The sequence below is a fragment of the Megalopta genalis genome, chromosome 6 (assembly GCF_051020955.1).
Source record: "Megalopta genalis isolate 19385.01 chromosome 6, iyMegGena1_principal, whole genome shotgun sequence".
Taxonomy (NCBI): Eukaryota; Metazoa; Arthropoda; class Insecta; order Hymenoptera; family Halictidae; genus Megalopta; species Megalopta genalis.
The window spans coordinates 11335047-11351839 of record NC_135018.1 but is presented as its reverse complement, the minus strand read 5'-3'; the positions used below and the strand labels follow the sequence as shown (position 1 = coordinate 11351839).

The 16793-nt window shown below is 33.7% G+C and overlaps 3 non-coding genes across 3 annotated transcripts; all 3 read right to left on the bottom strand.

Moving 5' to 3' along the window:
• Window positions 1–7248: 7248 nt before the first annotated feature.
• TRNAE-CUC (transfer RNA glutamic acid (anticodon CUC)) lies at window positions 7249–7320 on the bottom strand. Its single transcript has one exon. It is a non-coding gene; the product is annotated as a tRNA-Glu (tRNA).
• Window positions 7321–8154: 834 nt separating this feature from the next.
• TRNAE-UUC (transfer RNA glutamic acid (anticodon UUC)) lies at window positions 8155–8226 on the bottom strand. Its single transcript has one exon. It is a non-coding gene; the product is annotated as a tRNA-Glu (tRNA).
• A 2000-nt stretch (window positions 8227–10226) lies between these two features.
• TRNAE-UUC (transfer RNA glutamic acid (anticodon UUC)) lies at window positions 10227–10298 on the bottom strand. The gene has a single exon. It is a non-coding gene; the product is annotated as a tRNA-Glu (tRNA).
• Between the last annotated feature and the right edge of the window lie 6495 nt (window positions 10299–16793).

The window sequence follows — 16793 nt, the reverse complement described above, 5'->3', positions numbered from 1 at the left end:
CAGTACTAGATACATTGAAGATTTAAAGTTGATGTCTGCAATAGATTCTGTGAAAATGCAACATAATGTGGGCTTTATTGTCTATCTACTGGAAAAGATGTCCACTCTTCTTAAATGCAATTTATTTGGTGAGTAAATGTGTACTGACAATTCTTGTTCAGCTTATTATGCATAATAATTGAGACAAATAAATTCAATTCAGTCACTTGCATAAACTGATGAGTTACATTAAAGCAATCAATTTTTGATCGACTGCCCAGCTACGCTGAATATTAAATACTTTTTTATGAAGCATCGATATTTGAAAATTGCAAATACACATTTTGTGATATTTTTTAAATTGTACAAAAATTTGTTACTCAAATTTCATATGGCAATATTGTGTAATTTTTACAAATACAATTGAAATCTCCAACTCGGATTTGTCATGCATCCAAAACGAAACGACGGCAAGGGAAATTCTAATAATCCAGCTAAAAGACTACATCCGCCATTAATGTAATTGAATCGCGGTTACGTGATAATTTAATGGAAGATTTAGTCAAATGATGCGTCCCTTGTATGATATTGTGTTTTTTAATTAAAATGTAATTTATCAATTCAAAATTTCGATAATGAATATATTCGTAATTAATATCCGATGTCACGATGTAGACTTTACGTTGCAATAAGCATATGTATTAATTCATTCGAGTTTTTATTTCAGTCTAAAGATCTGATCCTTGATTTTACTTGATATTATGCCAAAAACGTTCTAGGAAAAAGAGTTTGTCATCACTTTTGACTTCGTACGTCGAACAATATGTCTCGTAAGAGGAAGTGATTAAAGTAATTTCTGTACGGCACGGAGTTCTAGTTTGCTTAATTATAACTTAATTACGAGTACTACAAGGTTACCTCTTACAACCATGCTTCATGGTAGGAAGTTAAACAGCTTCTTAAATATTTTCCAAGCTCTATGTTTCCAACATTAATGATCTCCTGCGGTACCATGAAACTGATATAATTTTCCTAGCTTCGTCGCGTGTGATCTAAAAATTTCCAATAGAAGAACAATAAAAATCAAAGAGGCTTTCATATCACTTATCAAAAGTTTCATTAAAATTCTAATTAATACAAAATTAATATCTTAAAATCCGCAGTATATTATTATCACAAGATTGCGGATTTTATGCATTTATTACGAAAACGAGTAGAATGGAGTATCCATATATTACTTTTGACCTACTAAAAGTATTAAAAAAAAAGAGATTCTGAAGCGGCTTCTGTTTGTTGCAGCATATACAACTGTTAATTCAACAATACTTCAGTTGAAGATCCGTAGCCTAATCATCTCTATTAACATCGAATCGAACAATTCAATAGAGTTCGTGGAGAGATTTATAGATAAATGATAATTAACGGTATAACAGAAACAAAAGGATCTCTTGGAAGCCTATGTTCTACGGAATCGTCTTTCAAAGACAACCGCGTATTCAAGAGTCTGCTTTTGTTATCACGGAACAGTAGTACAATGAAACGATAATAGGGTTGGGCTTGCGGTCCGTTTCTCGGTTGATATCGTAACTCGCCAAGTTCGCATCCGGAACCCATGCCGACACTATTGTATTCTTTACACTAATAGTTTGTCCAGGCGGCAAGATGACAGTAATTTCGAAACCGAATTACATTTTCCAACGGATACTTTCACTTGTAATGCAAACGCATTCTCTACATGCAATTATATATATTTCGGTATTTTGAACGTTAATTTTCTGTACATACTGCTGTCCATAAATATTTGTAATCCATAACGTTCGCTTTGAAATGTACGTCTCCTATTATTCGATTGAAACCCTTCCAATTAAACTTTCTTTTTTAATCCGTTTTGTTTTTGGCCTTGAACTAGTGCGGAATTTACACTGGGTAATAAAAATGGTACACAATGTTATTTTACAGAATATTTACATTAACATCAACACATTTCTGTCGTTGATTTTCTAACCCTTTATGTTTCAGAACGTCGTGAATTCACTGAATATTTATAATTTTTTATTATTCATTAAATCACAATTTAAATATTTGTTCTAGTGAAACCATTTTTCTGTCCATTAATTTCGTCCATTATCTTATACTCAAGGTGATTTATAGATCATACTATTATCTGTCATTGGATTTACATTGATCTTTTTATCGTGTCAATGATAACAATATGTATAATCCCATTTAAAGAAATCAAACATTTAGAGCCCTAGAACTCTGGTCTTGATGTGCCCCATGTAACTATGATCCACGCACTTTATTTTTTCGAAGCTTAAAGTGTAAGGAATTTCCGAATAATCTTACCATATTTCAATTCATCCTTTGCCATCAGAAAATTTCTTAAGCAACCCTAACGATCATCTTAACTGTTCCAGGTGATTTCCGAATACTGTCGCACGCGGTTGCAGTCGAAGCCCTTCACCCACATAGTAATGGATATGTATCGAGAAGTGGTGAAGTCGCCACAGTACGCAGCGCGACAGCGTGTAGCTTATCAACACTTGAACCCGGCAGCGGGTGTGCGAAACCAGACAGAAAGACAGGACCCGAACCGTCATCACAATAACTATCCTCACCAGCAGCAACCACCGCCACACCATCTCGATCCTCTCCAATTAGTGCACAGCCAATCGGCAGCTAGACATCATCATCAGCACCAGGATCGACTGTATCATCCACCTAATCAGTTCAATCCTCCCCCGCGTCAGAGTCAGCCAGATCGGATACAGCGAGTCCCGAGCCAATTTCAAATGCACCAACAACATCAAGACGTTCAACAGCAGCAACAGCAGTCTCACGTGCCTAAGGTTCATCACTTTCCTCATCATCACCCAGCAAAGGGTGCTCTATTCAAGCTGCAATCGCAAAATTCTCATTCGCACCCGAACTTGACGAGTCTTTGCGGTCAAATGTCGCAGCAAAATCATCGTCGGGACTCGAACTCGAAAGATCATCGGGCACAGTTTCAATCACAGTTGAACGTTCAGGCGAGCTCGCATCCATATGCGTCCGGCGTACATCATCAGCGCAGGCATCATCATTCCAGGACGTATTCTCAGCCGATCTACACGAGGCTGCAGCACACGAGGAGCAGCGGCAACCTGCCAACGACCGTTGTCGGCGAAAATAATACCGGAGGGAACGTTTATAGTGACCCTATTTATGCGCAGCCTGTTAAGCCGTTCCTTAGCTCCCAAGACGTCCGGGTAAACGGACTCTCCATGAAGCCACCTGTCAGTCATAACGGGGACGTTTACGCAAGCACGACGATAGGAAGGTAGCGTGTCACTCTTCCCCGTTTCTTTCTCTGAATGGCCATTGCTATTGTGCTTCTCGCGGTAGAAAGTGTTTGCGGAACACTTCATTCGGAGGATACCCTAGTTTGCCTGTTATAAAAGAGATATAGAAGTGTTTACGCGAGAGGAAAGGGTAACACTATAGAATGCAAAGTAGGATAAAGGTGGCCGGAGTGGGAATGCTGAGAAATAATTGTTTCGGATCGTTGTGCTCGATGGTTTATGTACATTTTATAGCCTGAAGTTTCTGTTCCTTCATCAGAGTAGTTTTTCATGTTAAGTTTGGAATAATAAATTTTAGATGTGATTTCAATACCATGAATTAATGTATTTGTTTTTATTGACAGCTCCAATAATCTTCTTTAGTCTTAAAGTTTGTTGATTCATCCTTACTTGATTTGAAGAACAGAGCTACGGACAATATATTTCAGCATTTTGGCACTCATTACCTTTTAAAAATGTTTCTTTTTCGCAAAGAATAATTGTCTTCTATCTCTCTCTTTTCTGCTTGAAATCCAGTTTTCTTTCGGCCAAACTAGTTCTACTCGTTTAGATTAAAAAGAAACCCTATAAAACGATAAGTAGATTACAGATTTCAATGAATATTCACAACCAAGCTAGAACCATCACATAAGTATGCATATTTTGCATGTGTATTTTTGTATGCACGAAGTAAATCCAGCATTTTCGTAAGCGTCCGTAGTAACAATTGATAGGATCTCTGACGATAATATAAACCTTGAATAAAATTGAAACAAAACCAAATTTTAATCTCAACTTAAATATTAATAAAATGTCAATACTTTCAGTGATAGCGATTCATTCTTGTAGAAATAATTTTCTGAAATATTTTAATTCTAAAAAAGTAGAAAATATCGACCGTAGATAACCATATGCTAAACACGTAGAATTACGATACATAAATACTTCACAGATACACTTTTGTGCTGTAAAAAAAAACTATAAGAAAATGCAAAAGTAATACTTTTTTAAGGGGACGAGTAAGAACATCGTTGTCAGGAAGACAATCTGTTACAGACGACCGTCAGCTGCTGGTTATTCTCATCCAGACATTACGACGTCAACAGCAGAACGCGTGCGGGAAGAGGTTTACGGAAAATCAACGGGACGGACAAATCTCGCGTTGCAGAGGCAATGCTCGAATCCTCAGCTGCCCAACAGGGATCAACAGGAAGTGGATTTCAAGCGTCTCCCGGAGCAAAATTTCGTGACGGTCGACCACAGGTATTTGGCCCCTAGAAGAAAAGAAGAGCAAATAGAACAGCAACCAAATCCAGTGTCTTCCATGAGAGTCAGAGGTGTTCAAGGACCACCGAAACCACCGCGCATAATTACTTCATTGAAAAAGGCCACACTCTCCGATGTGGAGAGCAGCAAATCGGAGCCACCTGCGAAACCACCCAGGTATGATCGTTCAACACTATCATAAATAGACTGCGGATTTTATGCATGGTACGTGAAATACGAAACAATGAAGACATCGGAAACATTAAAAAAATCTCGTTACACTGAGTTTCATTTATCGCGATTATTAAAAGAAAAATTATATCTATGCTGTCTTTTGAATAATGTAATAGCATTGTACAAAGTGACAGAATTAATGAGTTAAAAACTAATTATTGTACCACTTGATTTACCATGTTAGTTCACAGTTACAACGATTAGAAGCTTTTCGTTTATAATAGTTTCTTGGAAGAAAAAAAAATTGATGTTTATTGTGTACCTTTATTTACTTGAATGATTAAATATTGACGAAGAAATAACACAATTTTGTCTGACTTCAAAGAAACGGAGTTTATTAATTAATTAATGTGGAGCACTGCTTTTGAAGCAGTATAGAAATACTTATGACACGAAATATAAAAACTGCAGTTATTATTGCACCCCGACCTAAAAGTTATATTCTTTGAACTTATGACAGAGTTGTAGGGTGATTCATTCAATAGTGCTTTCTATTTATAAGTATTGGCGTACTGTGAGGTTTTATTAAACCTATTATAAAACGTCTTTTTTCAATTGCAACTTTGTCGTTATTGATGCGACAGCAGTGCATTAAATTAGTGTGGTGAGCGCGAAGCTCAGCAGTCAAACAGTTCACTCGCAGCCCCCTGTCCCCATTATTAAGTTTGTCCCGTGCAATGTGTCTGCGTTAATATATGCTTTCAAGCGATCTAGGTCGCACATCCGGAACCAGCAACTCTCAAAGAGAAGAGTGTGCTAAGAGTGTAAGATCGCTGAGCCTGACAATACAAGGATAGAATGACGTTTTGTTAGGAACATAGAAGGCGCTTAGTCGTTCTAAAGCCGACGTGTTCCCCTGATTTTGGATTTACGTGATGGCGCACCACCAAATAGGACAATTCCTTACAATGGTTCTATGTTATGTGGAGGCTGTGGAGCGCTATGCATTTATTTCTTATAGAGAACTCCAAGATATACTGAAACAGGAAGTTCCATTCTAATTTTTTGGTGCATTAAATTCACGATATCATAATAACTAGTTTTTTATGAATCAAATGATTATAAAAGCAAAGCAAAAGAAAGTTCTTTCTGAAATGAAGTCTTAATTGAAGAAAATTGTGAATTACGAAGATTACAGACGAAAAATAATGAATAGAGTAAAATTCTTTTATGAAACAAACAAATTTTCATTCAAATAAAACAATGAAACTGGGTCTTTATGAATTTAAAGTTTAAATTCGAGTTCATTCTTTCGAAAAATTCAAGCTCTAAAACATTCACCATGCATTTAACAAACATTATAAAACATTATAACTTGTAAAAATTCAAACGAATATGTTGAACTGATGAAAATCACTGTCCTGGTTTTGATCAAAGTTCGACTTCCTTCAAAGTTGCTTCCTTCGTTTAAAGTGTTTCATTGGGTTGAACTGTTTCACAGTTCGATCTTTACGTAGATCCTTACTTCAAACTAGTCACTGAAGTATAATATGTTACTTTATGGTTCCGCTAGTTTCCGAAAGGAGGGAGTCTACAACTTTCTGCCGATAATTCCGACGATCGATTCTACCCTGTCATAACAGAGAAAATAAAAGCAGGGAGCGAAGGAATATGTAATTCTCCAGTTACAGCTATAGTTGTCCAGGACTTTTAAAACAACTAGATGTCAAGAACAAGAGATAAAAATGGAGTTTGAAAGATACTATTTTATGTTATACTTTAATTTTTTACATGGTTCTTTACTAGAAATTAGAAGTTATGATATTTTTTTATTCATATTTCTTTTACGTTATAAATTCATACCGTGTCCCGATTTTCCTTTTTATTTTTTGTTGCAGCTTTCTTCTTTAGGTGACATTTGCCCCCCCCCCCCTCCTATGATATATATATACCAGTAAAAAAATTAAAGTATAATTCAATTTTTATCTCTCTCTATATATATTTTATCTCTTATTATATATGTTACATATATTATTATAACTACATACATTGTGCAATATGTAACATATACCGAATACTTTTTTAAATGTCGTTCTTCTAAAAATACTTTTCACTTCAAATTGCTATTTAATATGCTTTCAGAAATTTGATAAAGAATGGACCAAGGGCTCGACGAGGCAAGGCAGTTCAAAGGGCGCCATCCCGGCTTTACAGAACAGTGGGCGGACCAATGAGGTCATTTAACAAAGCTCAGTGCGTTGGTCCTGAATTTGTAGTCCGTGCCAATCAACCACCAAAGACGTTATGTGTCGGACAAGTAAGGGTAAACAACTTTATTTTTCTATTTATTATCCCAACTTCTTAGTGAAGCAGTTCATCAATTTGTATTCAATTAATGACTTCCATAAATAATTTTAAAACAAAATAGAAACGATGAGTAAGAAGGAAAACGAGTTTGCAGTCATAAATTTTAATGCTGTTTCTTAAAAGAAAGGAATAAAAATATTACTTCCGGTACCGGGAATCGAACCCGAGCCTCCTGGGTGAGAGCCAGGTATCCTAGCCACTAGACCATACCGGAGATGCAGTCATTTTTCCTTTTACTTGTATAAATAATATTTTATTAATTGAACAACAAATTAATTTACATTTTATATAATAATATCTTATGAGATAAATTCAGGAAATTAATAGAATTCATAGAATTAATATGCTAGGATTTTAAAAAATCTGTACTATTCAACTTTACGAGAGTGGGTGTTTAAATTTTGTTGGAAATAAATGTATGTGTGTTTATTTAAAATTTAATCCCGTCGCCGGATTTATGTTTCTTTGTTTTTAACTCCTATATCGCACAAAATATTAAGGTTATGTATTTAATTAATTACTTAAAAGTGATTAAATGTATGAGTATTTCACTTGTACTTCACTAGATTATATCAGTATAGTCAACATTTCCTGATAAAAAGTGCTATTAATGATTCGATGCACGCTATAAAAATCCATTTCTTTAAAAATAATTATTGCTAAACATTTATTCTTTATTATAACGTAATAAAATTATTTCGAAATCAAGATTCTAATATACAAGGTGTCTCGCAATTCGTGGTATTTCATTTGAAATTTTGTTTTATTGAAAATCGAGTTTGAAGATCTAAAAAATACAAATACTATTTATTATGTTTTGGCTGACGCATTTATTCATGATCTACCATTTCTACTTCTTGGAAATACTAGGACACGAAATCTTAGAATATTATGATACTTATTTTCCTCGAAAATGAAGTCTTAAACCAAAAAATATTACTCTTTTGTTTTTATTTATTTCTGTATGTAAGATCATTTCCTTGCCACTTGTACCACGAGTTCGAAAACACCATGCATAAAATTAGAAAATCAAGAAGAAAAAAATAATTTCCGGTACCGGGAATCGAACCCGAGCCTCCTGGGTGAAAGCCAGGTATCCTAGCCACTAGACCATACCGGAGATGTTGTTATGATCGTTTTATGCCTGTTGCATCGTTAAGTTTTTACAATACTGAATGATCAACTCCAAATAACTATTTCAAGGATATTATAAATTGTAAAAATCATAAACAAAATTGTTGAATAAATCATGCACAGTAGCAAGTTCATATAAAATTAATAAAATATTTGAAATATTTAGAAGCCAATTTTGATACTTTACGTGAAATATTTTATTTTTCTTAGAAATTTGATAGCAACAATTGAATTGTAATTAAAATAATTTTGATGTAAGAATTTATTAGGTCAGTATTAGTAGAACACTGCAATTTTATAATAATATTATTCGCAGGTTACATGAACTCAGGAGATAGTAGGAGGAGTAGTAATTAATCATTAAGTTTGTTTTAATGACTATTCCAACGATGTACAGTAAGAATTATTACAGCATATAATGCAATAATATTCCACAATTATTTTTTTTTAGTGAACACAATTTTTAGTTAGTCCCTAGAATTTTAATTACTAATTCATTTATGACAAAAATTAGTTGCTCGATGACAACGAAGACATTTAAGAATTTTTAAAATTGTATTGTATTATTTTCAACTGATTCAAATGATTAAAGAATAGAATAATGTAGCTCATATATGCAATTAATGCACAATTTTTATTTTGCATAAAAAAGTTTGCAAGGTAATAATTATTATGGAACATATAAAGTACTTAATATAGTTGTGAAAAAGTTGGAGAAAGACTTCTGATTTTTGTATGAATTCCAAGTGTTTCTACAAACCGTATACATCTTTGCGACTCCGGGCACATCTGGAAAATGTCAGTTGACTTTTCATGAGAAAACAACCTCCTCGTATCATTCAATGGCACTCGACGTACCGTAGACCCTCACATAGTGAAAGGGGACACGTGATTTATGGATCGGCTTCCAAAGCGCAAGGGATTTAACCACGATGTCCTGCCAGACCCGCTTTCAGGTTAAACGCTGTAAATTTGTGGGTTTTACGTGATTCGTTAACCGTCCCAAATTTATTATTGACCATACACTCGGTGCCGACGACCTACATACTTTTTCTTTCACGTTTTTCAAGGAGGAAAAAATAATTCTTACATGTGATTTAATTTCGCATTCTAATTGTCGAAAGCAGTATCAAAATATGACTGTATTATATCGATAGCGATCATTATCTGATGAGTGACCCTCGATGAATATTGCATTTCTATCTACTATTTTTAGCTGCCGTTAAAGTATGGTTACATCAAATAGTTATCGCTACATGATGATTCTTTTTTATAAACATTTTCTCGCAGAATATTAAAAATGATTATAAGAAAATGGATCTCACTCTCCTAGTAACAGACACTTATAAGTTATAAGCGCTGTTAATTGTAAATGTTACTGTAGAATGTATAAAGAGCACGCATGATTATCAGTGATGCCATCTGTTGATGCTCTTAACTAATAATTTATACTTATTAGTACAGAATATTTATCTCAAAAATTCTTTTTTAATTTTATCGCTTTCGAAATTATATAAGGTGGTAATATTTATTGGGACAACATTATAATCGGAGAATTTATAATTTTTATTTAATAAATTGCTTTAATATTATACAAAGCAAGTACTTTGTATTAAATAAAACATTTTATTAACTACGAACATGAGCAACGAAAAAAAGGTGGTAGTTAACATGTTAAATCTAAGAAAAGAGAAGAATGATTTGCATCAATATTTAGAAAATGTATTATTATTATTATTATTATCATTATCATTATTATTATTATTATTATGTGTTTTTGAGCGACACCTATAACGTATTTCCATTTAAAAGAAAAAGGGAAAGAGTGATCTTCAAACGTTTGACGTTAATCCAAAAATATTTACAGCTATAAAATTTTCATTTAAAATGATTGAAATTTTGTTTAGCATTATTAAAAATATCAGAAACATTTTAGACGATCAAAATTAGTAAAACATCTTAAAATATGGTATGAAAAAAAATAATTTCCGGTACCGGGAATCGAACCCGAGCCTCCTGGGTGAAAGCCAGGTATCCTAGCCACTAGACCATACCGGACATTGATGTTTCATTGCTTTTATATGGTACACTTGCTATAGAGTTCTCAACTCATCGTGTAACTATAGATATTGTTTAATACATTAATTATTATATTTCGTAAATTCAAGTAATAAATTAATTCTATAGGAAAAATTCGGGAAACAATATGTAGGATGCAGTATGAGTAATAAAATGCTATGGAGATAATGTAACAGTTTATTATTTTATATCCATTTATTCTACGTCTAACTTTACAAACAAACTTGCACTTCTTAGTGTTTTGTTACTACATGGTTACATAATATACAATATACAGAAGAAACAAATTATTATACCAAGAAAAAATGAATATACCATCAGGAATATTTTTGGCACAAATAAAGCTTATAATATATAAATATGTTATAGTGTGATACTTCAAATTAAATAGATGTTTGCATATTCAAAAACTATAATTATGATAGATTAAATAAGTGAATAAATCCGATTGTAATATATAGTAATTATAATCCCTGTGCTAGATAAGTAATCAATCAAAACAAATTTTTTGTTTAAATAGACTGGAGTCTGCGGGCGTATAGTCGTTATAATGTTGACTGGTCAACGAGTGGAAGTGACTTGCGATCCTCAAAAAGTCACAGCTGGTGACCTGTTCCAGGTAAATTATTTAAGAAACTAAATCACTAACACATTTCAGTTTGATCTGTTCCATTCAGTTTTTATCCGATGACAATATTATTGTCTGAGCAGTGAATGAAATCTAGAAATTGATTTTTGGTGGAGAACTGTAGATCAATTTTTCAAGATGAAAATTGATGAGTTGAGGTGAAGTTCAATCGAAAGCACGAAGCGGTGAGAGTTTTCGATGGAGAGTGTCCGCTCGATGATAAGAGATCCAATTTGCTGAACAATTATATTCGAATGATACGTCACATACACACGAAAGTATCCGAACGACGATGTGTTGTAATTCAAACGAACACAATTCGTATATTATAATAAATTTTTTTAAATGTTTTATGTATTATACGTGTGTTCGAATATACATATTATACAGTAGAAAAATTTCAACGAATTTCAATTGAATGAACCATATCTTAATTAGAATCGCTTTATTATAAATTGGGAGATTTACTGTATATTACAAAATATTCGAACTACATATTAATTCAAGAATTCAGGATATGAAGTAAGGCTATTTTCGATTGAATATAATCATTTTTTTAAACGTTTTCATCTATACACCGCTTGTCAGGATGCACTGATATTCTAGTTCAATGATTCCTTCTCCATAAAACGTGTTTTTTCGTTAATCTTTTTTCCACTTCATTACAGAAATGCTCAATGGAACTTTTTGGTAGATGGAAAAATTTGTGGAGAGTATTGCGTAGCAGCTATCTTTTTATAATCTATAAGATTTTTATAATCTTTTTGTATAGTTGATATATTTCTCACAATATAAAAGTATAAATATAATACAAAATTATAAAAGTTGTTCAACAAAACAAATTTCTCTAACTAATCATTATGATGATCTATTTTATCGTTCATTTTAACGTGATGAGAACGGATCTAACACTGAAATTTCGTAATTTACTGATACGTCATATGTATTTGTAGATCCTGTTCGTACGGCTTAGCTTATGAGACAAACCAAATAATACGATACAATAAAATGGGTTAAAGTATCACAATATTAATCTTTTTGAAAAACTATTCATATTTAATAATGAATAAAAGTTGTATCAACAAATTGTAAGCTATTCTGTGAATTATTTTCTTATAATTAGTATATAAAATCTTTGTGCAAATAATTTATTTGATCGTGTATTTATTAGTATATAATTAATATGTATACGATTATTATATATATAATCGAGTTTGGCATTCTGTGTGATTTTATTTTACATAACTTTGTGCTGCATTATATAAAATACCACACTTTTGCTATAAGAAATTAGTCTAGTTTAGGATTTGCTCTACGTAAACAAGAAAATAATTGTTAATGTTTAACTGCTCTAATTTTCGATAATCTAACTATAAATGAAATCCGTGTCACGTCAAGTTTGTTTTACGATTGGCGCGCGTGCGCTCGATGGCTATCTATCCAGAATTATAGTATGAAGTACAAGACGCAGGCGGTTATTCACGAAACCACAAATTCCGGTGTGAACTCACGAGAAATTCTGGCATTCTGCCGAGATTAATTGTTACATACGACAAATCCACAAACCATGAGTTATGCGATATCAACGATAATCATACGGCCAGTACAAGACGAGTGTCGATCATTATAAAATATCGTATTTCCTGTCGATTCACTGCAGTACAATTTTAGAATCTGCCAAATTCTTTTTTTCATTTTTTTCAGACAAAATTAAAAATAGTCTACGAGGTCCGTAGCTCATTCAACAAAAAATAAAACTTCGAAAGTACTTAAAAGAACAGCAATAATGATTGAAACTTCTATCGGTTTAAAAGTGAAATTAAAGATTTCAAGGGAATGGATATAGAAGATCTGTGTACATATACATATCTACATATTGATCTATTCCTGAACGGTTCGAGAGCTGAATAAATTTACAGATTAATATATAGGGTGCACTAGTAATTGTGCTTAATGGACAAATCAAAAACTTTAGACTCGTTCCATGTTTATTCGCAAATATTATTAATTATCGGAACAACACTGCATAAATAATTTATATCGCAGTGTCAGAAAATATTTATATTGAGTTATTAAAATTTTCATGTTATTATTAACACATTTAACATAAGCTAGTTAATACAATTACATGAAACGGCCAACAAAACCGCCGGAGTATGCAGCCCAAATTAAATTGCTAGAGGCGAACCGATCGTTGATTGAAATTATCAAACATTTATTCAATATTGGGCTTAGACATGTTCGGTAATTTATAATCGAGCAGGTATTTTGAAGTTCAAACATTCTGATGCAAGAGTATTTCATAGCAATTCCCTGAATGCAATCGGCTCGATTATCTATTCAGTGCTGTCCGCAGTAGGGGCCCCTCATGCGTTGGTATGATACATTTTACCGAAACCGACAAAGACACTATAGCAAGTTTCTCCGTCATTCTAGTGCTGTGGCCACGGTGGTGAGGACACCGTTTATCTCCCGTTTATCTCCCGTTTGTCTCCCATTTGTCTCCTTTGTACTGCACTGATCTAATTGTACCGATAATAGTTCGATCTTTTACAACTATTAATTTGTTACTGGAAGAATGTTGAAATTTAACAGTGACTTTAAGGAAACATTAATTTTTGTCCAAATAGAGTAATCAACACGTTTTGTCAATGGCTTATAAGCTCTTCGATTCCATTATAGTAGAAGTTACATGTTCTGGTCATTCATATACCTAATTTCAAAGATTGTTGTCTCCATTTTTTAATTACTTCTTTCATTGATCAGGCCTGCACAAATATCATTTGAAATTAGAAGAAGAAATAACTATTTGAAGTAATTCATTTCGAACCGTTATTTTCAATGCTGTTGTTTGAAAATAAGAACAATATCGATCCATTTGAAAAAAAGCAATTTCAACTAGTCACGTCCCTTGTTTACCGTGTAACTTATCCAATAATAATCTAGAAGTCTAGAATAAAAAAGAATTGGAAGAGGCTGGGCGACCGATGGTCAGGCAAGGATGGAGCGGGCGACCGATTCCCCTTGCCCCTTGCGTCCTTTAGTTCATGCGTAGCGTTGCATTTTCTCGTTTCCCCATATTACCTTCAGGTTCTTAACATTATACATTAACGTAGACGTAAGATATCATATGATACAACGAAAATATGTATATAGTACAGCATGTTTGCTGCATACTGCAATGGAATGTTAATCAAGATGCTAATGTAATTACATATAATCATGTGTTAGTCAGAAGAATCTGAAGTTAATGCTTTAAGGATATGCTAACGCTCTTGCATTTCATATAATTCTTGTAATTCTCTTGATTGTTCTACGTCTCCTGACTTTCGACGCACGGCTTGCTCACCCGTGGTCACGTAAATAATACAACATATACACACCCACACAAAGCACAGACTCACGCGTCTGATGTGCTCCTAGCCGAAAATGGCAACTACGGGGAAGCGTGACGGTGACGTAGCGTTGTTTGTTTTTAATTGGCCAAGTCCGTTGTTTCGTGAAAATTTGGTGTTGTGGCTAACTTAGAACTAATAGGGTATCATTCCTGTCAATAAAGGGGACGAGTTTACCCTATTTCTGCGGGAACGTTAGAATGGGCGGGTTGGTGGAGATCGGTCCAACAATTTTCTCAGCGGACTTCTTCTGAGCAACAGACAGTACTACTTTATCGTCTTACCGGGGTTCTTCTTAAACGTCCTAAATTAAACACCCCACCAGCGGTCTCTAGTAAATTCCATAATAACAGTTATTAGTGCATTCATATTTGTATATGCGCGTTGTTTCCAAATGGAATTAAGTTGAACGAAGTCGCTGGTTGCTTTTATGTACACTTTAATATTACAGTACAGTTATGGTCTTAGCGATGCGTTATTTGCGTTCTATCTGCGTTCTTAGAGTTCTACAAGTTTTGGGAGTTCTAACAGTTCTGACTAACGTTCTAGGTGCCCTTCCGCTTGTCACCTCGGTTTTTTTGTTGATTGGTGGATGGTGGGTTTTGGTGGAGGAAATGAAGCGTTTTTGATTGGAGATGGGTGTGTCGGAAGGAACTTGAAATGAGGAGTGGGAAACTGTTCGAAAGTTCGGGTTGTAATTTTTCCGTTTTGTGAAATATGGAATTTATGAGTCGTGTTGTCCGTTCGTCGGGTCGAAGGGTATTTTCGTTCGGATGCATTTTTTACTGTCGCAGGTATATTGCTTAATTGCTCAAGGGATGGCCAGGGACGTTCGACCTTCGGTGTTGCCGTCGCAACAATACTTATTCGACCGATTTTGAAGTACATTTTTTTCGAAAACAAAGCCTTCTACGCAATTTGATTATTCTTGATTTTCGTATCATTTTGAGCCACAGAATTTTCCTGGTTTCATTTGTATTATAAACTACAGACCCCCCTCTCTGTATAATGCATTAGCAGATATAACGGTACCTTTTGATTTAAAAAATTCATAGCATTTTACATTATGAAATTGAATATTTGAAATTACTTTAACAACGTTATGCTTGCAAAATATATATCTTGTGAATGTTTACAGGCAATTGTGCAAGCCGAAAGCTTGGACGAAAACTTCACTCTTGGCCTGGCTGTGCTGTTAGCAGGTGATTTTGCAATTTTGCCACCTGAAACGAAATTGAATAAGGTCGCGCCACCGGGCTGGTTAAGCAGTGGCAAGAGTAAAGGTCTCCTGGGATTGCCGACTAGTTTCATGCTGTATCTGAGGCTCAGGTTCTTTTTACCTTCTCTTCGTGGAATAAGGTACGATGGAAAGATTTTTTTTCTTAGTAACAATGGTCGTCTGACATAGAAGGAAACAAGACCTAAAAATAAAGTTACGTTACAAAAATTATATTCAGTCTCATAGAATATGCTGTCGATATTTTTCAAGTTAAAATTGCAAATAGCTATAAAACGTAACCAGAATCCAACCATAAACCATATAAGTATTCGAAACGGTTTAACAGTATGTTCCGAGTGGCGAAAAGTGGGCAATGGTGGGTGGTGTCGTAAATACAAAAGTGTACAATTTTAATTTAGAAAATTGTAACGGAGAATCGTCTTCCCTTCAAAATTTATTGCCGGTTAGTATATTTGCTAATTTAGAGAGAACCCGTAACCATTCATTTTTCACATCCGGAAGAAAATCTAAATAACATTTCAAGTAAAAAATTTGCGATTATTTCTTTTCTGTATATGTGTTTACTTCGTTTACAAATTTTATTTGAGTTATACGTTCCTCTTCGGGATATCTCTTGTTACTGTTATATATTTTCTTTTAATATTACCAGATTATTAAAACCTCGTATTTTTTACTGATTATTATTTTTTAATTTTTATATTGGCTACGAAGTGTGTACACGAGAAGTACAGTAGTCAAATTGGGAAGATTGTTTTAAAACATTGAAAAAGAAGTGCATACAATTTTTATTTTTATATTTGTTAGTTTTGTTTAAAAAGAATTCCAAATAACACAGCATTTTGTGACAATCAAAGTTCGATGACCCCTCAATATTATACGCTTGAAATCACTACATATTTCGAATGCAAGTAAAATCAGATTGTATGTTCTTTGTATCATTTTGTGCACAAAATAACCAGCTATGAAATTACATAAATAGAAGTGTTCGTTTTGTTTCTATATGTGTACATATAAACGTTTTATAAATACTCTGAAACACTGTTGTATGAATTGTTCATGTACCAATTAATTGTCGGTTACTCGTATAGGAGTTGGATATCAAAACATCTATTGTATCTGCAAATACGACGATGTATATTGGAGCAACAGCTGGTATGTCCGTGTCCAGAGTTAATTAATCTAACTGGATTGGCACTTCAAGCCGAATTCGG